Here is a 25,547-nt window from a genome sequence, read left to right on the forward strand (position 1 = left end):
AGAAAACACAAGGGTGGGGGATGGGGCCATGCCCTGCAGAGTGAACTGAAGATTAGCTAAGTTAATTGTTATGGTTGTTATTGACTAGCAGGTAGTTACTGCCGACTTCTGTGGGGGAGCCGAGGGGGCTCTGGGAGAGATGGGGCCAGCAGGTGGCACCCCAGTGCCCAGCCTGGTGGCCTCGGGCAGAGTTCACTGGGCAAGGGAGGACCCTCACACTGGTTTTGCTGGGGACCAGCCCTGTGCTGCCCTGAGCCAGCCCGGCCAAGTCCTTGATGGCAAAGCCAGGCCATGGCGGGGGTGGGGGCGTGCTGTCCGGTGGCTGTGGGGGGCCCACCCATTGGGCACCTGTGGGCAAGCGTGGCCAAGACTCACCATGTCCCCTCCTGTCCTTCAGGTCACCTCTGCATCTCTGGACGCATCGACAGCCATCCAGCCCCCGGCCAGGGAGCCTGAGCCCCGGCCGGGCGCCCCCGCGGAGAGCGCGCCCCGAGGCCCGAGGACCGCCCAGGAGCCGGGGCCCAGCCGCTGTCAGCCGAGCAGCTCGGACGGGGCCGGAGCGGACCCCGCGGGCACAGGTAGGCCCCGCATCCCCGCGCCCGGTGCTGGCGTGGCCCGGGCCAGCCCGGCAGGGAGGCGGCCCCAGCCCTGAGAGCCGCACAGACCTCCGCGCGCGGCCCGCGTGCTCTGGGTTTGGATTTTCTCTCGCACGCGCCTCAGGGGTTGAATCAAACTGCGGCTGAATCCGAAGCCCTGCCGCGGACGCCCGCATCCGGGTGCCACGACGGCCTCTGCCCGCTGTGTTTAGCGTGTGGGCAACGTGGTGTCCACCCCGTGGTGTTGAGGGACGCTAACGGGTCGCCGGAGGCCCCGCCCACCCGCGCTAGGACACGCCCTCCCGGAGGCCCCACCCCCGGCGCGTGCGCGTGTTTCCCGCCCGCCCGCCCGGATTCTCTACCCTCCTGGCGGTGGGGCCGCGTCTCGGCCGCCCGCCCGCCCACCCGGGGCTGTTCCACGTCCGGGCCTCCCCGTGTGCCGCGCGCTCCGCCTGCGGCGCAGGGACGGCTGCGGGCCTTTCCTGCGTGGCCGCGCACGGCCGCGGGGTACGGGGAGCCGGGCCTCGGGCTGGGGGCACACGCCGCCCGCCGAGTCCGTGTGTCCGTCTCGCTCCCGCCCACGAGGGCGCGCCCTCCCTGAGGACCCGTGGCGTGGAGCCCCGACGCCGTCGGTGCGGGGCCCGTGGGACCCGGGCCGGGGCGTGAGTGGGTCGCAGGCAGGCCGTCCGGCCGGGTGTCGGTGTGTGGGGGCGCCGCCTCGTTCTCATCGGGGCGGGTCGTGGAGCAGCCCCGGAGGCCGTATTTCTGTCCACAGGACCCGTCGCGGGGGGGGGGGGGTGTCTCGCCTGTCACTGCCCAGAGAGGACCGAATCCTGAGGTGCCGCGCAGCCCCCTCTCTGTGAGCCCCTGCGGAAAGCAGGGGTCAGCGGGCCAGCCCTGCTTGGAGACAGGCTGGCGGATGGGGCGGTGGGTGGCGGGGCATCCGCGGCGGGACAAGCCGTGCCCACCCCTTTCTCTGTGAGGTTCCTGGTAAGGGACACATCCAGATGACCGAGGGCTCGGGGGCCACGCAGCCCTCTGAGGGATTCCCAGACCCTGGCAGTCGGGCATGCGGGTGGTGGGCGGGGCGGGCAGGCGGGGGCGGGGCAGGCAGGCGGGGGCCGGGGATGCTATTTTGGGAGCCACGCCCCACATGCGCTCAGAGCCCTGGACAAGGGTCCTGCTCTGTGCCTATTCCTTCTCATCTGAGAAATGGGAACGAAGGCTAATGGGGTGCGGAGGGGCGGCGCAGCTGGGTCACAGGGCAGGCGTGGGTGTCAAGTTAACTGGGACAGAGGAGCGTTCAGTGCAGGTCTGGCCCCCAGTGCCGGCACTGCGACCTAGTGACAGCGCCCTTGTGATCTGGGACTCCCAGTCACCCGGACGCGCCTCTTCCAGGCAGTGGGGAGCATCCTCGAGGCTGCTCTCCGGCCCCACCCCCTCTATCCCAACCCCACCTCAGCTCTGGGTAACATCCGGGTCCTTGGGGACCCGGCCCGCCCTGCCCCCCACTGGCACACACAAGGCCCACGCCTGCCAGCTGCTCCCGTCAGGCTGCAGCCCTGCCCGGAGGGGGGTAGGCACTTTCACAGCCAGAGAGCTGCCAGGAGCGCCGACCAGGAGCAGGCTCCTCCCCGGGAGGCCACTGAGGCTGCTCAGAAACGTGACAGTGACTAATGGTTTATTACGCACCTGCCACCTCTCCTCGGGCGCAGGCACAGCCCCCGGGGCCAGCTGTGCGCTGCCAGCTGGATGGCAGGCAGGCACGGGGGGCGAGCGCATGCAGGCACGTGGCCCCGGGGGCAGGGATGCGCAGAAACAGGCCCAGACCCCGCAAATGCCGCACACACACGGGCACACGCGGCACGTCCGTACAGATCAAGGCACACACACAGGCCCGCGTGAACACACACACACACACACCCCTTCCTGCCGCTTCATCTCTGCAGAGCTCCGAAGCCCTGTGCCCCCACTGTGTGTCCCTGCCCCCTCGTGGTGGCTTCCACCCCCCGTGCTCTCCGGGGCCGGGGCCTTTCCCAGAAGGTCCAGGCGGCTGAGCGCAGGTCAAAGGCATGCGTCTGTTGCCTTGACCGGTAACTCCCCATCGCAGTCCTTTTCAGCTCAGTTCCCCGCAAACCGCGAACTCAAGGACGGCCGTGCGAGCCAGGGGAGGACGCTGGCCTGGCAACAGCCCCGGGGCCAGGTGGCTGGGCTGAGTGCCCCGGGCACAAGGTGGGCACCCTGCTCTGTTCTCTCCCAGAGGCGGACGCTGCGTGCTTCCGCCCAGGATGTGGCCCCTTGCTGACTGTAGGGAGTCTAGCTCTGGGGCTGCAGGGGACGTGGGGCCCTCAGGCCAGGATGCCCCGGCAGGCAGGTCCCCCACCTGGACCGACCAGAAGTCTCCGGCGGGGGAGAAGGGCACAACTGAAACCCGAGGCAGCCTTGCTGTAGGATGACAAGCCCCCAGGCTGAGATCTGGCCCAATGTTTGAGCCTGTAGGGCCAGGCTCTGCTAGTTGCACGTGGCAGAAACTCCATTGAGAAGCCACTCCCAGTTCAGCACCAACGGCTGGGCACAGGCATTCTGGAACAATTATCTTTGTGTGGCAGCGGCCTCCTTGGTAGAGAAGCAACACCATCTGCTGATAAGCGAGGGTGTGGCTCGGTGTCCACGACCCAGGTCCAGGCTTCCACGTCAGCGCTGTGTGTCCCAGCCACGGAGGCTGGACAAGGTTCAGAATCTTCCCAAAGCGAGGCTGCTCCAGCTGGCAGTCGGTGTGGTGAAAATGAAATCTTCCCGTAGCACGATGTCGGTGGGATGAATCTCAAGGAGGCAGCCAGGGTCTCCGTGCAAGGCTGTGCAAGTTGTGCACTTCACAACTCCAGGTTGTGTCTCTGTGAATGTGCTCCCTGTGTGTCCATCACGTGCGGCCCAGTTGTACAGCTAAGTGGCGGCCCATAGTTGTGCCGCACGGGCCCTGGGTGTCCTGTCTGAGCTGTGGAACGGCTTCTAAAGTAGCTAATAGTATCTCTGCTAATGGAGGTAGTAGAAGTTGCAGACCCCTGTAATCAGCTGTGTTCCCGGGGCTCCTCTCTTTCTCACGTGCCCTGTTGGGGGGCTGGGCCCTGTAGGGGATGGTCTCTGGGTTCCTTCTGTCCCCAGAGCTGCTGTTCTCTCATCCAGAAAGCCTCCACTCTTGTTACTCCGGGCTTTGGGGGACTCCAGTTCACGGGGCCGTGGCAAGAGCCGACACAAGGCTGCAGGGGGAGAGACAGCGAGCGTGTCTCCCACCCCGCTGGCCTCCCTTCCCCTGCTCTCATCAACCACCGTGGCGGCGGCTTATCTTGGAAGAGGTCTGTCCCGCCCAGTTCCTGCCGCTGCTATCGGGCGACCACCGAGTTGGTGGCTTCAGACATGTGCCTTACAGTTCGGGAGGCCAGGAGGCCAGCGTGGGTCCCCCCGGCCTAGACGCACCGTGTTCCCAGGACACTCCAGGGGAGAATCCCTTTCCTGCCCTTTCCAGCTTCTGGAAGCCGGTGCATGTTCGCGGCCCCTCCACCGTCTGCACGGCCAGCAACACGTCTGCCCCGCTTCTCCAGGCACATCTCTGCGCCTCCTTCCACCCGCGGGGACCTCGTGGTTACGTGAGGCCCCACCTCTGTCTCCAGGTCATGACAGCACCCGTACTTACCCTTTGCCGCACGAGGGACTCTTGGGCAGGTTCCCAGGCTCCAGGGACTAGAATGTGGACGTCCTTCAGGGCCGTTATTCCGTCGATCGCAGTCACTTGTAAGATTGTGCGGGCGAGCCTGAGTGCAGGTGCTGTTGCAGATAACTGGGCCCATTGTGCTTCCTGGCAGGGGATACCGGGGCCCCCCTTGCCTCTCGCCTGTGGCTCTGCGATCTCTTGGCTTCTGGAATGCCCTGATGGCGTCCCCGGCAGGCACGGGGAAGAGAACATGTAGGAAGAACCACTGGATGCCCCCCCACCTTGGCCTTGAGGTGACCCCCGTCCCTTCTGTTGGCCTGAACCAGTTCCCACCACACCCAGATGCAAAGGGGGGTGGCCTGTGCCCCTGCTGCACACTCCGCTCCGAGAGCTGGGGTCCGAGCCTTGGCGTTCCAGCCGGACACCCTCCCCTGGTCCCTGTGCGCGTTGGGGCAGGCCTGGGGTGGGGAGCCCGGCCCCCTGGGCTTCCAGCGGAAGGCGCATCTTACCCTCCGGGGCGCCTGGGGGGCTGGGGCTTCACCTGGAGTGGACTCAGGCCTCCTCCTCCCTCCCTGGCGCCCGCCGTCCCCCCCCCCCCCGTCGCCCCGAGGGCTCTGCATCAGAAAGCACTTGCACACGCATCCTTGTCGCCTTTTCTGCAGCCAGGAAGCCACCTGGGACGGCACAGTTCCCGGGCCGTCCAGCCCAGCCCTGCAGACAGCGGGGAAAACGCACGCACACCCCTGCGCCCGTCTCTCCACTCCCCCGTCCCCTGGCCCCAGGGACACTGCTGGGGCTCACCCAGCTCTCCCGGGGAGGGTGCTCCTAGGAGCTGTGGGCCCCGGGCTGCGCTCCCGCGGTAGGGGGCCGAGGGGCATATAGCAGCGTGACTTTCCCGGAAGTTGGGAGTGTGTGGGTGCCCGTCCTGGGGCTGGTTCCTTTCCCTGGGCCCTTCCCAGCCTCCGGTACCAGGCAGCCGCCCCCCCCCCCCCGATCTGGCTGGCACAGTGCGGGCGAGCGGGCCCTGGCCCCGCAGAGCGAGCGGCCACCTGAAGTCCTGGCCACACAAAGGCTTTTGTCTCTTTGTTGGACAAAAGGGCTGCCAGCCCGGGGCGTCGGGGCCAGAGAGCGAGGCCTCCGCGTGGGGACTTGGCCCGGGCCCCAGTCGGCAGGCGTCCCTCGGGGAGGCTGAGGGCACGGGGCCGGCTCGGCCGTCACCGCTCCAGCCCCGTCGCCGCCTCCGGCCAGGCGCTGTCTGGCCGCCCGGAGGCTCCGGCCTCTCCCTCCCCTAGTGCGGCTCCAGCCAAGCTGGGGTCCGAAGTCTGCTTTCTCTGCGACCAGGCGCGTTTATTTTCTCGGGAGTTCAGAGCCTGCACGTTGGGGCAGGAGGGTGGGAAAGCCGGGCGGGGGGGGGGGTTGTCTCCCAGGAGCGTCCCCGAATCCTTCGTGGGGACTCAGTCCCGCCGGCCCGCGGATGCTCGCCCCTGTTGCTACGGCTCGCCCAGCGTCCGCTCGCTCTCAGCCGGTCCCTGGGGTGTCCCCGGGGGTCTGCGTGACGGACTTAGGCTCTCCCGAAATATAAGAGAATTTCACTCGCGTGGCTTAATAAAACGAGGGGCAGCGTTGTCTGAAAGGCAACTCTAACGGCAGAGACGGGAGCCCCTCTCTCCCCGTCGAGCCCGCCTGAGCCCCGATTTCTTCCCAAGTGAGTTTGTCAGAGGGCTTTCAGGGGGAGGAAGAGGCGAGCTGAGCGGCAGAACTGGCAGTTCTGGGGGCCCAGGTGGGGGCCCCAGGGAGCCAGAGCCGGCACAGCCGCCCCTCCAGCCTTCCCGCACCCGCGGCCCCCCTGCCCCCTCCTGCCGTGGCCTCCCCCCCCCACCTCCCTGCCTCCCCCCGACCGGCTTCAAGCTGGCAAGCGGGTGCTCCGGGCCCTCAGCCCCCATGGTTGGCTCCACGTAGGTTTACTCGGCTCCAAGAGCATCGTGCCCAAGCCTGCCGTGCCCCGTGCCAACTTGCACCCGCGACGTGATTTAGAGCAGAGACCGTTTGAAAAGTGGGCGTCCGTCCGGGCAGGCCCGTGCTCGTGTCTTCCGCACAGTCGCACGTCTACGCTCTCATTTACGTGTGTGCGTTTGTTCACAGATGTTTACTGAGACTCCGCGATGTGCCCGAGACCGTGTCAGGCAAAAATGTGTGATGCCAGGTGGCGTTAGGCGCCGTGAGGCAAAACAGGGCAGGGGGACCCAGGAAGGGGAGAGCAGCAGCTTTAGGCAGGGGAGACACAGAAGGCCTTGTTGAGGAGGTGGTGCTGGGCAGGGAGTTCCAGCCCAGGAAGAGCACATGCAAAGGTCCTGGGGCAGCCTTTGCTCAGCACAGTTGTCCTCTTCATGAAGGCAGAGACTGCATCTTACTGTCTGTCATCTTTCGCTCTCCTGACACTTAGACATTTGTGGAGCAAATACAGGTTTTTAAGTTACTAGTGCTGGGGACCGGCTGGGGGGAGTAAAGAGAAAATGTGATTCGTGGATGCACAGGGGGCATACGTCTCCTCCGGCTTCCTGTCCTGGGGGCTGATGTTCCAAAGAGGGTCTCACTCTGTACCAGAACCTTTCTTCCCTCTCAGGGTCCTGCTCTAAACTATAAAATTCTATGGGGCGCCTGGGGGCTCAGTTGGTTAAGCGTCTGATTCGGCTCAGGTCATGATCTCGCAGTTCGTGGGTTCGAGCCCCGCGTCGGGCTCTATGCTGACAGCTTGGAGCCTGGAGCCTTCTTCTGATTCTGTGTCTCCCTCTCTCTCTCTGACCCTCCCCCCTTGTGCTCTTTCTCTCTCTCTCAAAAATAAACAATCATTAGAAAAAAACTTTTTAAATAAACAATGAAATTTTAGGGGCCACTGGTTGCTTTTCCAGAGGTTTGGCATATTGGGGCCAAGGACACTAGAAGGTCACCTGCACATGATCGGTTCGTTCTCCCCCTTGAACTTGGACGACTCAGAAGCTGTGAGGTCCCGGGATCACACAGGAGGGCGTTTAAGAGCAGCTACTGTCTGTCAGGTGCTGTGAGTCTGCAGACAGTCTTCCCGGTTGTACATCTTTCCCGCAGCTTCAGTAACACATCACCATGAACTTGGGTTTGTTACCTTCCAGCCGGGAGGTCGGGGGTGTGGGCAGGCTGCTTCCTTCTGGAAGCTCCAGGAGAGAAGCCGCTTGCGTCCGAGGTCCTTGGCTCGCGACTCCCTCGCCACATCAGCGCAGCCCCTTCTGTCCCCACGTCGGCCCCCACGCCCCTGTGCCTCCCTCTTACGAAGTCGCAATCGCATGGGCCCCCCTGGGTCATCCAGGGTCACCAAGGCCCCTCGCTTAACCGCAACTGCAGAACTCCTTTTGCCATGTGACGTGACACGTTGATGGGTTCTGGGGACCCGTCTTTGGGGGGCGTTATTTGACCTGCCACGCCAGCCACCGTGGCTGGGCCGAGCGGGCCACGTGCGGCCCGTGGGGCGCGGGGCACAAGCTCTTGACTGGAGAACACGGGCAGGCTGGGGGGGACCGTGGCGGCCTGCAGTCTCTCCTGGGCGCTGACCCTCTGCCAGGCAGCCCCATGGGCGCTTTGCCAGGGCCGGCCCCTCAGGCTTCGCGGCCGTGCGCCAGGGGCCCCCGAAACGGCCCAGGTCAGCCCCCGCAGGCGCGCCGGGGCCTCCCTGGCCCAGTTCCCTCCTCTGGAACACGAGGGTGGTGACAGGGCCTTTCTCACGGGCTGTTGCCCTGAAGGTGACCTGAGTTCTGACCGCCGCCTTTAGAATGGGGAGCGGGGACCCGCGGGGGTCCTCACGCCACCCTGGCTGCGAAGGGTCCCAGAGGGGGCTGGACTCCCGCGCGTTCCAGTGCGGTCTCGGTGCAGGCTGGCGTCTTCCCGGGAGGTGGCACAGCAAAGCCCTGGAAACGCGGCTGACGGCACAGGCCTGGGCAGCCCCTCCCCCCTCCCCCCTGCCCTGCCGCCCAGCCCGGGTTTGGGGCAGGGCATTCACCCCAGGGACCCAGGCAGGGCTCTGCCCCTCCGCCGCCTCCCGCCACCACGCCCAGGAAGCAGCCGTCCCTGCGGGCCCGGCCAGCACCCGCCTGGGCCCTGGTCTCCACCCCCAGCAGGCGCCCAGCTCTTCTGCCCCCACAGAGGCCAGGACGGGCCCACCAAGGGGCAGAGAGGAGACCCCTCAGGGGAGGACACCCCCAGAGCTGAGACCCGGGGACGCGAGGCTTCTGCTACTTCCTTCCTTCCCCTTACGCGACTCCCCCGCCTCCCAGGGCCTTCTGTCCTGGGCGGCAGGTGACTTCCTGCCCCGCCCCCCAGGCCGCCCTGGGGTTCCCCTCAGAGCCCCCCCCCCCCCCCCGACCCCTGCCTCTGCTTCTCTGCGCCCTTCCTCCCTCCAGGGCAGCACCCTCCTCGGCCGCAGCCCTGTCCCCATGTCCCTTCCCCGTCACGGCGCTCCGCGGGGCACATCCCGATGTCCCCGGTCCAGGGCACCAGGCCCGCCCCCTTTCCTCCGGCCTGGGCCGCGCTGCCCTGGGCCCCTGTGGCCGTGACGCCTGCCCGTGGCGGTCCTGACCTGGGCTGGAGTGTCACCGCACCCCGCGGGGACTTGGCACCTAGTAGGTGCTCAGAAGCGATTGTGTGCATGAGCCTGGGCGACCTTGGTGGACAGCGTGACCCGCTGTGGGATCCGAGGTCTTCTCGGCTCCGCTCGGAGAAGCCCACTGGCCGCGTCTGCAGGGGAAGCGGGAAGAGCACTCCCGCCCCCGCCCCCCTCCACCCGCCAGAGCTGCATGTGCGGCCCACGGGCGGGGGGGGGGGGGGGGGACGTCGCGGCCCCTCTCTCTCTCTCTCAACTGACTTCTCAGGTGTCTGCTCCTCGCTCTGCTCCCCTCCCCCCCTGCTGCCCCTGCGGCTCCGCCCCCCTCATCCCTCCCCCAGGCCAAAGGGAGCTGCTCCGAGGCAGCCAGGCGGGTGGGGGGTGGGGGGCTGGGACTGTCATTCCTCACGAGCCAGAAGAGCCCCAAGCGGAAAGGGCTCCCGCCGGCTGAGTGCCCTGGGGCGGCCCCACGCAGGGCCACGGAGGGGGCCACGGGTCCAGGACAGAAGACAGACGTGGGGGCAGCGAGTGCTGACCTGGGGCTCGGTGAGGAGGGCAAGTTCCGCTGCACGACCAGCTCGGTGCGCGTGGGGCGTGAGCGGGGCCCAGGGGCCACACGTCATGTCCCCAGTCAGAGCCGGGGCCCCAGGGGCAGGCGCTGGAAGCCTGAGGCACCGCAGCAGACACCGTAGCCCCGGGGCCTCCCCCGTGAGTCCTCGATGCCCCTGCCCGGGGCGCCCCCTCTTCCCCGAGCCCGCCCTGGGCCCCGGAGAGGTCCCTGAACCCCCTTCCTTCCGAGGAGGAAACTGAGGCACACAGGAGGGGGCATCTGGGGACCTGGGCAGGGCGAGGTCTAGAGCCCAGGCCACCTGTCTCCCAAGCCGCTTCCTGCTTCTGGAAGGAAATGGGAGAAGTGCGAGGGGCGGGAGGGGAGCCAGGCCGACCTGGGGGCTCAGGGGCAGAACGAGGACGCAAGGCCACGAGGTTGGGGCTCAGTCTCGGGGGAGGCTCCAGGCGGGGCAGGTGTGCGCGGCACAGGTGACAGGAAGCCTGGAGCTCCCGTTCCCTCCGGGGGGGGGGGGGTGCAAGGGCGTCTCCTCGCCTCACCGCGCCTCTCGTCACGCCAGCTTGGGGGCAGCACGGACTTCACACGGGCCCCCCAGCTGGCAGGTGGGAGGCACCTTGCACTCCCTGGCTTGGATTTCATCTGATATAGAAGAAACACACGGACAAGGGTGTGCGGTAGTGATCTCCCCGACCCCGGGAGTGTTCAAGCCGAGTTCCCCAAAGCGGTTGGAGAACTGAGGAAGGGCAGAGATCAGACGGGACGCTCTGCCTTCCGCGTCTCAGATTCCAGGTCCCTTCCTCTCTGTGCACCTCGTCTGTGCGGCAGGAAGGACCATAGGAGCTGGCGATTAGCGAGCACCTACTGTATGCCAAGGCGGTCTGCCGCACGTGGCAGGTGCCGGTTCACAGAATCCTCCCACCGCGCCGCGAGGGAGGCGCTGTCCTTCGCCCCCGTCCCAGGTGACAAGACTCGGGCTCCGGGGGGTCAGGGGATCCGCTGGCGACGGCCGTGGGCCTGTCCGCCGAGCTTGCGTCCCGAACCACCGTGCAGGGCAGGCTGCCTCCTCGGCTACAGGAAGTCCAGCCCCAGTTGCGAGACGGTTCCCTAGACTCGGAGAAGTCCGGAAGGTTCTCCAGAATCTTGGCTGGGCCTTGGCTGGGCGGGCAGTGGGCCGTGGCTCTCCAGACGTCACGGCCTCTGCTGGGCTGAGCACCGGAGGAGGCGCCTGTGGGGATGGGCAGTGGGGCACCTTGTCCACCCCTGGGGCGCGGGGTGGCACCGCCAGGACGCAGCTGGGGGCCAGGGGGCGGCTGGGGACGTGTGCTGTGCACTTTCTGCCCCCGCCCCGGACCCCCAGAGCCACAAGGCTGAACACCAGCCTGGGTCCTGGACGCAGCCCCTTGGCAGGCGGTGTCTCCCTTCCTTTCTGGCACAGCTCAGCCCACCTCTTCCAGGAAGCCTTCTGTGATTGCTCCATCTTCAGACCCTCCCTCTTGCTGTCACATTCCCGTCTTTCCCTCAGCTCCAGGGCAGGAAGGGAGCTTCCTTGGCTTCAGCTAGGCCTAAACCAGGGCACGTTTGAGAGCCGAGGAGGCGGTGTTATTTATTCCGCGGGGCGGTAGGGGGACCGGGGCTGTGTCCCGGGCAAACCGGGACATGTATTTTCAAGTAGAACAGATGAAAGTGGGAAGGAGGAGGAGGGAAAGGAACGAACGAAAGGCACCAGCTCTCGGCTCTGCCGCCGTCTAGAGGAGCCTCAGCTTCCTTACCTGCCGAGAGGAGGAGGAGGAGGCGGAGCCCCAGCCTGGGAAGGCCTCTCGTGCGCCCACTGCTGCCGCCTGGAAGAGGCTCTGCAAACAGTAGTGCTCAGCAAACCTCTCTAGGCTGGATGGGTGGGCAGCAGAGCCTGGGCAGGTGGGGGAGTGCTTGGTGGTGGAGAACAGGCGGGTCCCCTCTCCTCCAGGCAGCCCGGGGCGCTGTGACCGTGCTCTTGTCCGCAGGACCCCCGTGGTCACTGCACGCCAGGGCGGGGCCGGCCTCTTCGGGGGCCCCCCCACGAGCCGCAGGCCCCTCCCCGCCTCCACGCAGCGTCAGCACAGACCAGCCGACTGGGTTTCCAGGCCGGCAGCTCCTTGCCTCGGCATCGCGGCGTGTGCGTGTGTGTGTGCGTGTGCGCACGTGTGCACCCTCCCGGCAGGCGAGGGGCCCCGTGGCTTCGGGCCGAGGGAAGGGGCGCACAGACTGGCTTTGGCGGCCAGCCAGGCCCGCCGTCCCTGGAGGCTGTGAGGCCGTGGACGTGACACCGTCTGACCTGCTGGTTTGGGGGCTGAGAGGCCGTCGGGGACCCCTCGCTCCCACACGTGGTATGAAACGCGGAGCTCTGGACCTGGCACTTAGAGCTGTGTGCCCTGAACGAGGCCCCTGCCCTCTCTGGGCCACGTCCTGGCATAAACCCCACTGGCGGGGGCTGCGAGGGGGAAGGTGGTCAGTGTGCGAGGCCCTCGGGAGAGCCCAGCCTGGCCGTGCAAACGGTCAGCTCTCTGTCCCCCACCCCCCACCCCCCGTCTTCACTGCTGTCTAGAAGCATTTGAATCATGTCACCTCCAGCACCACCCACAGCCCACCTCCTCCAGGTGGGGAGAAATGCAGGAACCTCAACACCCTGCCTGGGCCAGGGAGGACCCCATGGGACCCTCACTGGCCCTGGGGTGGGGGACGGCCCGCAAGGTGAGACACAGTTCCCGTATCTGGAACAGAGTAAGCGCTCAGACACGGCTGCAGGACTTCCTGGGGGCAGCTCCTGGCCTCTGCCCCTCCCTCCCCTTCACTCAGCGAGGTACAGGAAGGGAAGGAGCATTTATTAAGCACCAGCTGCATGCCAGCTCTCAAGCCCTTAGCCCTGTTTGTAGATCAGGAAACTGTCTCACTGTTCTGGGAGGTTGGCCCTGGGGCGGATGCAGGGCCCCGGAGCAGCCCGGGGAGTCTGGAGCAGGAATTTCCACCAGGAACCGAGCAGCTGCCCCCTAAGCCCTCGGGGACCCTAAGCCCTGCTCCAGACCCTCCCCAGTGTCAGAGCCGGCAAACCCTGTGCAGCTTCTCCCCGCCCCCCGCACGGCCTCGGGGACCAGACCACGTGGGCAGATGTGCGAGTCCCACCCGGCCTCAGTTTTCCCCTTCCACAGAACGGGGATAACCCGGGATCTCCACCTTCCCCGGGGCTGGGAAGGCCGCCCCGGGCTTGGCGCCTGGTGCGGAGTAAACTCTGGTAACCCCGGGCCACCTTGAGCGCCGCCGCTGTGGCCATGCCCTTCGGCCACCGCTCCAGGGGCCGCTCTGGGGCGAGCTTGGTGACTGGGTGGGCCGGGCTGGCCGCCTCGAGTCTCCCTAATGGCAGGCTTGGGCACAGACAGGGCCTGTGGCCTGGGACGGCGGCCTCACTCCCCCCGCCACACCCCTCCCCGCCCGCCCGCCCACCGTGTGGTCCCGGCGGGGACACGTGAGCGCAGCCTGGCCCTGCTCTCGGAGCCGTGGGAGGCGGGCTGTCGCCGCGGGAGCCGGGAGCTGGAGGTGAGCCCAGAAGCAGAGCACGGGCAGCGGATGTCTGCGCCTTCGCCCCTCAGCACCAGGCCCTGCCAGGCCACACGTGCCCCCCCAGCTCCAGGTGCGAGTGGGAGTCCCGCTGGGGGCAGGGCGGGGGCTGGGCGGGCGGGGAGCCGTGCGAGGGGGCGTGCAGGCTAGCAAAGGGGGTCTTTCGGTGGAGAGAGCTGCCCCGCTCCGTCCTGGGGGCACAGCGCGTGCCCAAGGCGGTCTGGTCTGCGGGTCGATCCGGAAGCCCGCCCTGCACAGCCACCGTCACGGGGGCGTGGGGCCCGCTGGGTTTCCGGACGGCCCCCACCGTGGGGCGGGTCGTGCACTGCACAAACTCGGGGCCGTGTGCAGCGGCCTGGGGCGTCCTTCCCGTCCTCTCCACCAACCACGTTTTGATTTTCGGTTCCGAAGTCCCCGTCACCTTTGATTGTAAGCCTGGAATGTCGGCGGGGGTGGCACGTGTGAAGGACTGTGGGGGACGAGCTCGCGTGGCGGGCCGCACGCGGCGTGAGGGCTCGGGGCGCCGCCGGAGGCCGTGACCATCGCAGGCGTCCGTGCATCAGGCTCCGTGGGGGCTGGGCCTCCCTGCCCGCCCCCCCCCCCCGCCCGTGGTGCAGAATATGCTAGAACAGGAAAGCACAGCCTCTGCGGTGGCCGCTGAGTCTTATCTCGGGCCTCCCACAGACAGCCCTGTGCCCAGGAACGGGCTTTATCAGCCTGCTCGTCTGCACCCCAGCGGGCCTGGGGACACACGCGGTCAAGCGCGTTTCCCTGGGAACAGCACCCCCCCCCCCCCCGCGGTGCCAGCGGTCACGGCTCAGAGGGCCGGGTCAGGGGCTCGGAAGGGAGGGGGGCCCGTGAGGGCGGTGCGGCCACCTGACCCTGACACGGCCCCTTCCTCCGTGGTGGGATCGGAGCCCGTCCGGAAGGGCCCGGCTTCCAGACCCTTCTCAGAGCCTGTGACTTCCCTGGCCCGGGCCCTCGGCACCTGACACGCGGCCGTCCGTCACTCAGGCTGTCGGGGGGGCCTCCCGGGGGCGGCGAGTGTGGGGGTGCTGAAGCCAGAGCCATTCAGGGCAGGAGCCGTGGGAAGGCCGCTCGGCCTCCGTGACTCCCCCGCTGGGGCCGGCTCTGCGTTCAGAGCGTTTACTGCCCGGAAAGGACACCGCTGTGCCCCCTTCGCACGGGCTCTCTCTGCCCCCTCGCCGCGTCTCCAGGGAGCTGTGCACAGCTGTTAGCCCATCTGAGAGACCAGGAGACTGAGGCCTGGGCGAATCTTTGTGCACCGTGGCCTCCTACACGCCCTGGGTCTCTGTCCCCCCCACGTCATCCCAGCTGTGCCTGCTCCCCAGGGAACCTGGGGGCCCCCCCTTCCCTTCCCTGGTGGGCGGGCAGACCCCCGGCCTGAGGGAGCCTGGAGCCCCTCCCCTGGGCAAGTGCTCCCTCTGAGGCCTGGCCCAAGCCCCACGGCCACGGCCCAGGAGGTGAAGGAAGCAAGTCGCCGTGGGCATCCTCTGCTCCCGCTCCCTGACATGAGGCCTTGGCAGGTCCAGGGCATGGCCATCGAGAGGGTGCTGGCGCACTGGCCTTCCTGCAGTCTGGCAGCACACAGGAGGTACGGGCACACAGCTGGGGCAGTCCGGGAGGGCTTCCTGAAGGAAGAGACATGGAGCTGAGACTTGAAGGATTCCAGGATGCCAAGGAGGTTGGTTAAGGTCTTAGAGACAGAGGGAGACGATTCCGGGGGTGGGAGGGGGTGGTGCCCCAGGGCCTCATGTAAACTGTGGAGACGCTGGACCCTCCCAGGTCCCCCCCTTTGCCCCGGAATCAACCCCATGGTTCTGATGAGGAGGGGACTGAAACCTAGAGAGAGTCAAGGTCACAGGCCAGATAGCGGTGGGGGCGGGGCGAGGGATGCCCCTCCCCACCGTGGTGCCCCCACCTCCCAGCCACGCCCCTCGGGGCCACCCCCCATCTGCGTGGCCCTCCATCGTGATCCAGTTAAGAATTGCATCCTGGGCGTTTGCTCTATGCGCCGTGTTATACGGTAGCAATTTGAAATCCTGACATAAACGCACTGAACAAATTGGCTCCATTTGGTGTGGCCCCGGAGCTAATTAGATACAATTAATACTCACGAGGGGGTCTGTGTCGCCGGCCCCTGATCCGTCATACGCTCAGAAACCGGCCCTGTGCGCCTCCTCTGCAGGGAAGCACCGTTCCCGGGTGGGGAAGACGCCTTCTCCGTTCTTTGAGTTTTATTGGGGGGACGTGTACATTTCCAAGTGGGTGTGGGCGCCCTCTGGTTTTCTGGTAACGTCTTTGCGGCGCATATGAATTTAACCTTTTGGCATCGAGGTGAAATGTCCCCCCCGCCCCCAACTAACAGTTTCATAGTACGCAGCCCAGGGGCATCGAGTACACACACAGTACTGTGCCACTCCCTCGTCTACCCAGTTCAAAACCCTTCTCCCCACCCCGGAAGGAAACCCCCTTACCCGTTAGCTGCACTCCCCTCTCCCCTCCTCGAGCCCCGGCGAGCACTACCCTGCCCTCTGCCTCTGTGGATCTGTGTTTTCTGGACATTTCATATAAACGGCGTCTCCCATCTGTGATCTCACGTGTGGCGTGATCAGCACTTCTTTCCTTTTCACGACGGCATCATATTCCGGTGTGCGGATTGGCCACGTCATTGTGTGTTCATTCTGCCGCCAAGAGGCACGTGGGCCGCCTCCACCTTTTGGCTGTTGTGAAAATGCTGGTGTGAATAGACACGCACGCATCTGACTTCCAACGCCTGTTTGCAGAATCTGCTAGTCGATGCCATTAATTTACCTTGAATTAATGAACACGTATAGAGCTGTTACTAGGGGCCGATTTAATATTCACGACGTCCCTAAGAGGTAGATGCCGGGAGCCCCATTTTACAGATGAGGAAACTGAGGCTTGGCAGTTAGACAGTCAGGACCCGGACGAGGCAGCCGCAGCACGGCAGCCCTCACTGACGGGGAACTGAGGCCAGCAGCCTGGGACGGTGACTCACTTCTCAGGGTCTCCGGGCCCAGAAGGCAGGCCAGGCCCAGGACTCACGTGTGCCGACCCCCCTTCACGCGGCCGTTGGGTGAAGCTGAGGCCGGCATCTCTGTTTGCAGACAGAACTGGCTGTACAGAACAAGCGGCAGGTGGGTCCCCCTCGGTGTCTGGGGGTGTCTCACTCAGCGGGGGGCCAGGCCCCTGCAGGGCTAGTTGGGGGGCCCCAGAGAGTCTTCCCGGAGGCCCAGGAATAGAGAGCAGCGGCGTGGGCTCCCCTCGCTCTGGGCAGGCGGCCGGGAGGGCGGACTGCACACTGCGCATCAGTCACGCAGCCCCGCCGGCTGGGGGCCGCCCTCACCCTCAGAATGTGGTTATCTCCCGGCCACACAGCGCCGCGGGGCCCGGGGCCACAGGCTGCTCCAGGGGTTTATCTGCCCGCCGGTGGCTCCATCCCCATCACGGAGTCCGGTCTTATCTCGGCGCTCCGGGCCCTTCCTTTACCCAAGAGCCCTGGCCAGAGCGGGACGGGGGCCGGCCCCACGAGGCCTGAGCTGCGAGCACTCGTCTCTGAGGGTGACACGCGGTGACCCCTCCGTCCTCCAGACGTGAGGATCCTGTGGGCCCTTGACCGCTGGGCTCAGGGGAGCGGGGCGCAGGGCGGCCTGCCTGTACCCACAGACCCGGCGCAGGCCAGCCCGCTTCCCGAGACCGGAAACCCTCCGGGCGAGCCCGCCTTCCCGCCATCCAGCCCACGGGTGTCACTCGCCGCCTCACCACAGTGTCGCGGGCGCGGCCGGGTGCACATCCTCGCTCGCGCCCACACACCCGCCGGCCCAGGCGTCTCCCTGTGACACACACGCCCCATCCCGGGCCAGCCTGGGCGACCGCGGGTTCCCTGCAAGCTGCCTGCAGTGGACTCTTCATGCCGCGTGGGTGCCTGTCTGCCGGGGGTGGGGCCGGGCCGGGGCCGGGCTGAGAAGCAGCTGCCATTGGGGCACCCGACGGTGAAGCCTCCGGACTTAGGCTCAGGTCACCATCTCACAGCTCGAGGGTTCGAGCCCCGCGTCGGGCTCTGTGCTGACAGCTCGGAGCCTGGAGATGCTTCTGATTCTGTGTCTCCCTGTCTCTGCTCCTCCCCTGCTCTTGCTCTGTCTCAAAAATAAACGTTAAAATTAAAAAAAGAAGTGTCTGCCGTTAAAGAGACCTCTGCACCCCGCCCCCATCCCCGGCGAAGAGCAGAAAGGCGTCCTGGCTGGGGATGGGAGGGCCTGTGTGCCTCTTCCCCGTAGAGCCCGGGGTCAGAGGGGACGGTGGGTGTCTAGGACTGTGTCCTGGGCCCGGAGGCTGTTCTCATCCGTCCGTGCCCATTCCCGCAGGACTTGCCGGCCACCCCCAACGCGGGCTCAGATTCGGATCTTGCTTTTGCCCTCGGTGCCCTGGCTCCCGGAGCCTTCCTTTCCCCAAGCAGCTTTCCGGGGCCTCCCTCCCCAGAACCCTCAGCCTCCCGAGGTACCGAGGTACCGTCTCTACTGCTTCCCTTGGTGGGGGGGAGGGGGGCAGGCAGAGAGGGGCACCCATGTGCCGGTGAGGACCGCCCCACCCAGGCCCCCTGATCCAGACCCCCAGAGACCCCCTCCGAGAGAAGAGTAGGCCTCACGCTGGCTGAGGCCCCCCCCCTCCACGCCCCACGAGGATGTGGTCCTGTGGCCACACGGCCTTCATCCGGCAAGGCCCGGGCTCGGCGTGGAGAGCCCCTCACCGGCCCTGTGATGTGGCCCAGACACAGGGGCACCAGCTTCCCTTCCAGCTCTGCTGTTTACCTGCTGTGTGACCTCAGAGCGCTCTCTTGACTTCTCTGAACTTTCGTTCCCACACCCGTAAAAGGGAACCGGCGCCAGCACCGACCCGCAGGCTCGCCAGGGAGATCACGCAAGCTGCTTGCCTGTCCCGCAGGGGCCCCCAGACGACCCACTGAACCAGCGGTCTCGAATATTGTCACGAGAGAAGATTCCGGGCCCCTGCCCCTCATCCCCAGAGTCTCTCCCTCTTGCTTCTTGTACAAGCTGGGACCTGTGCAGCCGGTGGCTCAGCCCACAGAAGGGCCGAGAGCTCACAGCCAGGCATGCGGGGGGAATGTTCTGGATGCCGGGCAGGCTTCATCTTCAGGGACTTGGTGAGCTCTGGCTAATGAAGCCCAGGGCCTCGAGGAGACGCAAGACGGAGGGGCAGAGCGCCTTGAAATTGGTCCTGCAGGGGTGGGGCCGGGAGGGACACAGATGAGGCCCATCTGAGTTTTATATTTCTGCGTCTGGGGGGGATCCTTGGCGAGTGGCCGGTGACCAGCGCAACCCTGGCTGTGCCCCGCGCCTCCGCTCAGCCCGGCCGGCGTGCTGGGCACCTGAGCCGGCCCCACCTGGCACAGCCAGACGTTTCTAGAACTGCTGCATCTCATAACCGTCTCCCTGGCCCCCTGCCCCCTGCCCTGAACCCTGCACCTTCGGCAGGCGTTTGGGGCGGGGGCTTCCGGGGGGGCTCGGGGGTGGGGGGAGGCCGGGAGCAGGTGTCTCCCAGCTGCACGGAGACAGGGCCCCATGGGAGATGCTCGCCCCCTGCCCCCACCCCTGCCGATCGCCTCCTTCTTGGGTCCTTGGGGAGTGAGGCGGCCGCAAGGCTGAGACCCAGAGCTCAAGCGGTCTGACAGCCCCGCGGGGGGGCTAGGGGGGTCTCTGCAGCCCCAGGGTCGGGCTGGCCGCTGATGGATGGTAATGAGACCCGGGGAGTCTGATGAAGTTCATTTTTCACCTGTGCGCGCCTTTCCTCCCCGCTCTCCCGCGGCAGCCGGCAATCCATCCTGGAGCCCTTCAGAGGCCTCGGCGGTAATGGGGTCATAGATCACTCCCTCGTGGAGGCAGGGCTGGACAGGGGAGCCGAGCCATTAAGAATGACCGCCGGTGACCCCCGGATGTAGCTCCACACCGGGCCTGCCGCGCTCCTCAACGTGGGTGGCGGTGGGAGGCTGTCAGGGTCGGCTCGCGCCCCGTGAGGGGGGCACAGAGGGGAGGCTGCTCTTCCTGATGGGGGGCGGAGGGGAGCTCCTGGGCCCCGGGTGACGCCCGTCTCGGGTTCCCGGTGTCTGGGGGGCAGCTGCCCCTTTGGTCAGGGTCTCTGTCAGGTCAGGGTTGACAGGTGTCTGCCCAGAGCCCACCCCCACCTCCCACCGTGTTTAAACACGGCGGCTGCTGACGGCAGCTGGAATCCCTCACGTGCTCAGCAGTGTGGCCCCCAGAGCAGAGCGAGGCCCTGAAATTGCAGCAGGTGCCCCGGGCCGCCTACATGGACACCCCCCACCCCCGGCCCAGAACCAGAAGGGGCAGTGGATCCTAAAGGGAACAGAAGCCCCCTCCCGCCTGGCTGAACTCCCACCCCCTCCCCCATCTTACTCTCTCCAAGTGGCAAGTCCCTTCATCCTCTGCGGCCTCAGTTTCCCCATATATGAAATGGGACAATAACCCAGGTTTTGTGACGATGGAATGAGGTGTCGTGCGAGCCCCCGGCAGCACCGGGCACCTGGCACTCTGGACGTGGGCTCTGGTGCTCCAGGCGGTGGTGGCGGCGGCATCTGCTTCACAGCACAGGCTTGGATCCCAGCTGTGTGACCTTCCTGGACATTCTTACCCTCTCTGGGCCTCAGCTTCTTGACCTGTAAGATGGTGACGAGGGGACTAAACGGGCTGATTCATGAAAAGCCTTGGAAGGGAGACTCCACAGAGCTCAGTGCCCAGGAAGGATTAGCTCCCCCACTGGGATGCTCCTTCCAGAACCTTCTTCTGGGGTTCTCGTTAACAGACTCTACCCCAGTGGTCTGTTGGGGAAGAAGAGAGGGTCAGAGCGATATTCCTGGACCCCGCGCCTTGGCTGGGGGACTTTGGGAGGGCCCCCCCCCCACGGTCACCCCCAGCTGGGTTTTCCGAAACGGGCACCCAAGAGCTGGAATGATAGACCCTCCGTCTGTCTTCCTTCGAAGCCCCGCTGGCTGGGCACCCCCCCCCACTGGGCGAGCCCGAGGACCCTCCCTCCGCCCCCGCGTCACAGGGGGTGCTCCCAGCCTCCTGCAGGAGCAAGCCTGCACTGGGTGAGCCCGGGTGAGGGGCCCACACGGGCGGTTGTGTCCCCCCAGCACCTGAGGGTGCAGCCTCCTCACCACTGACCTCTGTGGCCTGGTTCTCCTGGTCCTGCTGAGGGAGGGACCTCTGCGCTCCCTTGGAAAAGCCTGGAATTCCCTTTCCCTCCAAGTTTTGCGTCAGCGCTTCCTTCTGCCCTTCAGGCTTCAGCACAGATATCACCTCCTCCTTGAGGCCCTTCTGGATTGATTGCCTTCCCTGCGGGATCCCTCACTCTCTAATCACCTTGGTTTGCTTTCTTCCTCGTACTAGGCGCTAATGCCCCCAGATTTGCTCACTTGTCGATTTCCTCTTTAAAAAAAAAATCAGCCTCCCTTGGTGAGAACGCAGGTGTGGAGAGAGCTCGCCCGTCCCTCTGTTCGCTGGTGTGGCCCCAGAATGTGGGATAGTACCTGCTAGGCACATAGTAGGTGCTCAGTAAACACTGACTGCACAGACGGGCGAATGGAAGATGGATGGGTGGACGGAGGAAGGAGGAGGCATATGGGGGGGAGGGAGCGAGTCTTGATGGACGGATGGGGAAGAAAGGAAGAGAAGGGAAGAGGAAGGTGGACACCATCTAGGCGTCTTGCCTTTCCCCGACCTGGTTCTGACCCGGTTCTAACCTTCGGTGAGGGGCAGCGGGGGGGCCGTTGGGCTACGACCAGGTGGGAAGGCGGGTTGGACCAGACGCCTTCAGCCAAGGCCACCAGTGCCTCATGTCCCGAAAGGGGAAAGAAAGCTCCATCGGGGGGGGGGGTCCTCTCTGACCCTTGAGTGGCTCTTGCTGATGGAGAAAGGAACTCACCCCCCAGACCCCCCAGCCAGGTGCTGGGAGAGGAGCCGCCAGCTGGGGGCCCAGTGTGGGCGGAGCCTTGCAGGTGGCTGCCAGTGTCCCCACAGGGCACGTGGGGGTGGGGGCCGCGTGGATTCGCAGGGCTTTGCGCGCTGGTGGTGCGACCCCCGGCGGGGCCACGTCTGTCAGGTGGCCCTGTCCCTCCTTCTCGTCCTGCACCCCACCCACTGTTGGCGACTCATCTGGACGCCCAAAAACGGGGGGGGGGGGGGAGGAGCCTGCCGTTGTCGGGTCGTCTCTTCTGTGTGACTAAGAATGATCCCGAACAATCAGGGAGCCCTTCCTGCCGAAGCCCCCCTTCCCGCGTGAGCTGTTACGACCTCACAAGCCTGCGGAGTACGCCCCGTCCCCATCTTACAGAGGAGCAAACTGAGGCCCAGAGAAGGGCGTGGCTCGCAAGCAGGCACGAGGTGGGGAGGCCCTCTGTGTGGATTGGGGCCCAGGGCTCACAAGGACCCCGCAGAGGAGGAAACGGGGCGCCCAGGAAGCCGAGGGGGCCGGGGCCCCAGCGCCATTGGCTGTACCCCGGCGTGGGGGAGGGGGTGCACACAGAGTCGCCCCCAGGCTCTTCCGCGTACTTCTGTGCCCCCAGATTCCGGGACCGCTGCCGGCACGTGGTGGGCGCTCGGTAAATACTTTGTGCCTGTAGTTCCGTGAGTCAGGACGCGGCCCTGCCCAGGTGGGAGGCCAGCACCCAGGTGACAGAGGGCAGGCGCTCGGCGGGGGAGGGAGACGGGGGCTGTTTGTCCTCAGGGTCACACCTGCTCCAAGCGCAGGCCCCCACGGCCGGGCGGGGGGCGGGGCCGGGGCCGGACAAGGGCAGCGAGCCCCCGCCAGCCCCGACTCCAGCGCCTGCGCTGCCACCCGTATGACAGTGTGATAGGCTGGGGTCAAGCTGTGGCCCCATAACTTGTCGGGAGACGTTTCAGAACAATAAAGGTGTCGGGCTTTATATCTGCTCGTATTTTATCCGGGCTTTCGCCTCTCCCACCACTTGCCTTGGATTTACTGTGCGCCTGTTGTGAGCGGCGGGGTCCCCGCCTGCCCCCGGCCCGGCTCCCGCTGGCCTCCGCCTGCTGAAATACGTCTCTCCAGGCTCCTCTGGCAGCGCCGCTGGCCCCGAAGCAAAGGTTACTGGAGCGCCAGCGGTATGACATTACGTTTCGTGTCTGCGCTCGCCATGCGTGGCGCTGGTGGCTGCTCCGCTCGGGCTGGGCGGCCGCGGGGCGGGCACCGCGGGGAGGTGACGGGCCACTCCATCAGGGCGCCAGGCTCCCCGGGCAGCGGCCGCTTAAATGTGCGAGGCTGTCAGCAGGCCCCCAGCTGTCAGCCCAGCACGCTGGGACAGACCCACGGTGGAAGGGGTCACGGCTGCCGCACGCTGCAGGTTCACGGGAGCGTTTCGCACCCGCCACCCCACGAGACAGGCGTTTTCATCCCTTGTCAGTTGGGGACACGGAGGCACAGAGACGGGCGAGCGGTGCCAGCGTCCTGGGGCTGCCGAGACAAAGGCCACACGCCCCGGGGTGGGGGGAGGGGGTGTTCCAACAGCAGAAATGTGACCCCTCACAGTCTGGAGGAGGCGTGGGCGGGGCCGCGCTCCTTCCTGTCGCCCCTCTGGCCTGTGGCCAGCCACCCTGGTGTCCCCGGCTGGTGGCCGCATCCCTCCAGGCTCCGCCTCCGCCTTCACATGACCGCCTTCCCAACCCCCGCCCCCGTTGTGCGGGCGCCAGGCCTTAGACGCGCCCTCCCTGCTCCCCATGACCTCACCCTCCTCACCCGCCGCAGACGCAGTTTGCACCTGAGCCCCCGGTCACGGGAGGGGATGGTGTTGGAGCCTGCGGGCAAGTGCTCAGCCCGCCCAGGGCTCACCCTGCAGACGAAGGTAGATCCCAACGGCCGCCCCTCCGGGTCTCCGTGCGCCCCGTGGTAGCCGGCCCCGCCCCCACTCCGGGTAGGGGGCTGACATCCCGGGAAGGAAAGGCGCTGGCGGATAAAGACCCCATCCATACTCCTTGTCCTTTCCAGGGTCCCCACCTGCCCCCCCAGGTGGCCCCTCGTCCCTTCCCCGTCTCACCCTGTCACCGCCTCCCTCCCTGGAATCTCCTGACAAACCGTCTCCTGGCACCTGAATCCTTGTCTCAGGCTCTGCTTCTGGGGGATTGCAAGTTAAGACAATGCAGGTAATAAACCTAACAGAACAGCCCAGCTGGGTAACTGAGGCAGTTAACCCTTTAATGCCCGCAGCAGGCCCAGGGGGCAGGGTTGCCAGATTTAGAAAGAAAAACAAAACAGGAGCCCAGTTACGGTTCAGCTTAAGGTGAACAACGAACGCATTTTTGTACAAGTATGTCCCACGTAACATTTGGGATATACTCATACTAAAAGTTGCGCTTTGCCTAGGATGGGGGAGGGGCGACGGGGAGTGACAGCTGACGCGAGTGGGGTTTCTTTCTGACGTGACGTGGATACCCTAGCGGACTGTGGTGACACTTGCTCGGCTGTACACATAGGCCCGAAACCAGGGGATCGCCTACTTTAAATGGGTGAACTGAATGGTATGGAAATTATCTTAGTGAAGCTGTTGTGTTTCTATATTATTCGCTGTTTATCTGAAGTGTAAATTTCACCGGGTATGCTGTAGTCTATCTGGCAGCCTTGCTGGGTCCCCAATTCACAGATAAACAAACTGAGGCCCGGCCAGGTAGCATGGTCAGGAAGCCGGAGAAGGGACTGGACCCCAGCCAGGTGACTGGGACGGAGCCCAGGCTGGCTGGCCCCCGCGGAGATGCCTTTGTGTCCACCCCGAAGTGGGCTGGGGCTCAGCCCCCTCCCTTTGACAGGACCGAAGGCTGGTCAGAGGGAGGAGGGCCAGACAGTCCAGGCAGGTGCAGCTGCGGGAGGCCGTGCATGGGGCCTGCGGTCACTGCCTGTGACAGGCCCGGCCGGAACGCCACAGCCGCCGCCTGGAGCGCCCGCATCCGGGGTGCTTCACCCAGAAGGGGGAGAACACATTCACCTCAGCTGTGTCGGGGACCCCTGGCTGCGTCAGGCCAGAGGGGAGGTGGCGGCCGACACCCTCCCCGGGCCGGAGGCCGAGTGACCCGAGGTCTGTGACGGGGGCATCACGCCCTTGAATCTTGCCGGCGGTCATGTGTGGCGTCAACACGGCTCAGACCTGCTTGGTGCCCGGCACACAGTAGGCGCTCCGTTCATGCTGCTGGTACTGACTTCTTTCTGGAGCTAGAGGGTGCTTTGTTGATGTCATTCGGCTGACATGACCCCTGAGGCCCAAAGGGGGTTGCCGACCGAGACAGGTCTGGAACCTTCGGGGACAGCCGTCCTTCAGGCTGTGGGTGACGTGCAGCCCCGCAGTGGCCGTGGGAGCCACCCCTGCGAGAGAGCCGCCGGCTCCAGTCCTTTCCGGGGTTCTGGCCCAGCACCAGGCAGCCCCCCAGCCTGGCGCCCCCCCACCTCCTCTCACCCTCCCCCAGCAGGTGGGCCTCCTCGCCGCCAGGGGGCAGCAGGGGCTGGGCCGCCAGCCCTGGGGCCCCCTCATCCTGGTCCCACCCTGCCCGGGTCCCAGTGGGGCGCTTTAGGTGGTACTGGAGGCGGCAGTAGAATCCGCGCCCCCCCCCCGGGACCTTCCCGGGACTTCTGCATTTAATCTACCTGCAAGCGAGGGAAGTAGTGGGACGCCCCCACCCCTCGCGTCGGGCGGGCCGTCCTTGGGGGTTTGGACGGTGGAGTTTGGCCCGTCTCTCGGCGAACGACCCGAACCACCTGGCGCGGGGAGCGGGCCTTCAGCTGCTGCAGAGGGGCCCCTGCCCTGCTCGCGGCCCACGGGCTTCCTGGAGGGCGGGAGCCGACGGAAGGTCGGGGCCCAGGAATGAAACGCTAGTGAGGCCGGCAAAGTAGGGCAGAGCCGTTAGAGCTCATTAAAGTTTCATACCTGTTGGAGCCCCCGTGGCCGCGGACGCAGCGCTCCAGTGTGACGGCTGGAGGGGGGTTCCCAGATCATCCCGGGGGTGGGGGGGACCACAGCTGGGCTTTGAGCTGTGCCAGCGGTGATTGGGTGTGCCCTTGGGGGGTGGGGTCTGCCCCCGGGACTCCCCCCGGCCGATTCCTTCTGGGGCCGCCACCTCCCCCCCCCCCGCCGTTCCCCTCTGGGTTCCAGGCCCTGCCGGCAGCCAGGTGGGGGCTCTCCTCCGCCAGCCCCTGGAGGACTCAGCATTAGCTCATCTGACTTAGCTGGAGTGGAAGCCCCTTCATCTCCCCACCGCCCCCCCCCCAGAGCATGTGTTTTCCTGCAGCAAAGCAACCCTTTCCCATCCTGTGTCCCACTGCCTCCAGAAAGCCAGCCTTCCCCAGGCACCAAGAACATCCTCCGTGCTTCCCCCTTCACCCCTC

General features: G+C 66.1%; 1 protein-coding gene across 3 annotated transcripts in view; it reads left to right on the top strand.

Moving 5' to 3' along the window:
* The first annotated feature begins 557 nt into the window (after window positions 1–557).
* The window catches only part of GSE1 (Gse1 coiled-coil protein), a 233,661-nt gene continuing 208,671 nt past the window's right edge, over window positions 558–25,547 (top strand). For 2 of the 3 annotated variants that reach the window (XM_039227418.1, XM_039227426.1), the window contains exon 1: window positions 559–578. The gene's annotated coding sequence lies outside the window, so the exon portion shown is untranslated. Of the gene's footprint in view, window positions 579–25,547 lie in introns of all 3 variants that reach the window. The other variant, XM_039227433.1, reaches the window with a different exon arrangement.

This window comes from Hyaena hyaena, unplaced genomic scaffold (assembly GCF_003009895.1).
Source record: "Hyaena hyaena isolate Hyena2069 unplaced genomic scaffold, ASM300989v1 scaffold_1, whole genome shotgun sequence".
NCBI classification, from domain to species: Eukaryota; Metazoa; Chordata; class Mammalia; order Carnivora; family Hyaenidae; genus Hyaena; species Hyaena hyaena.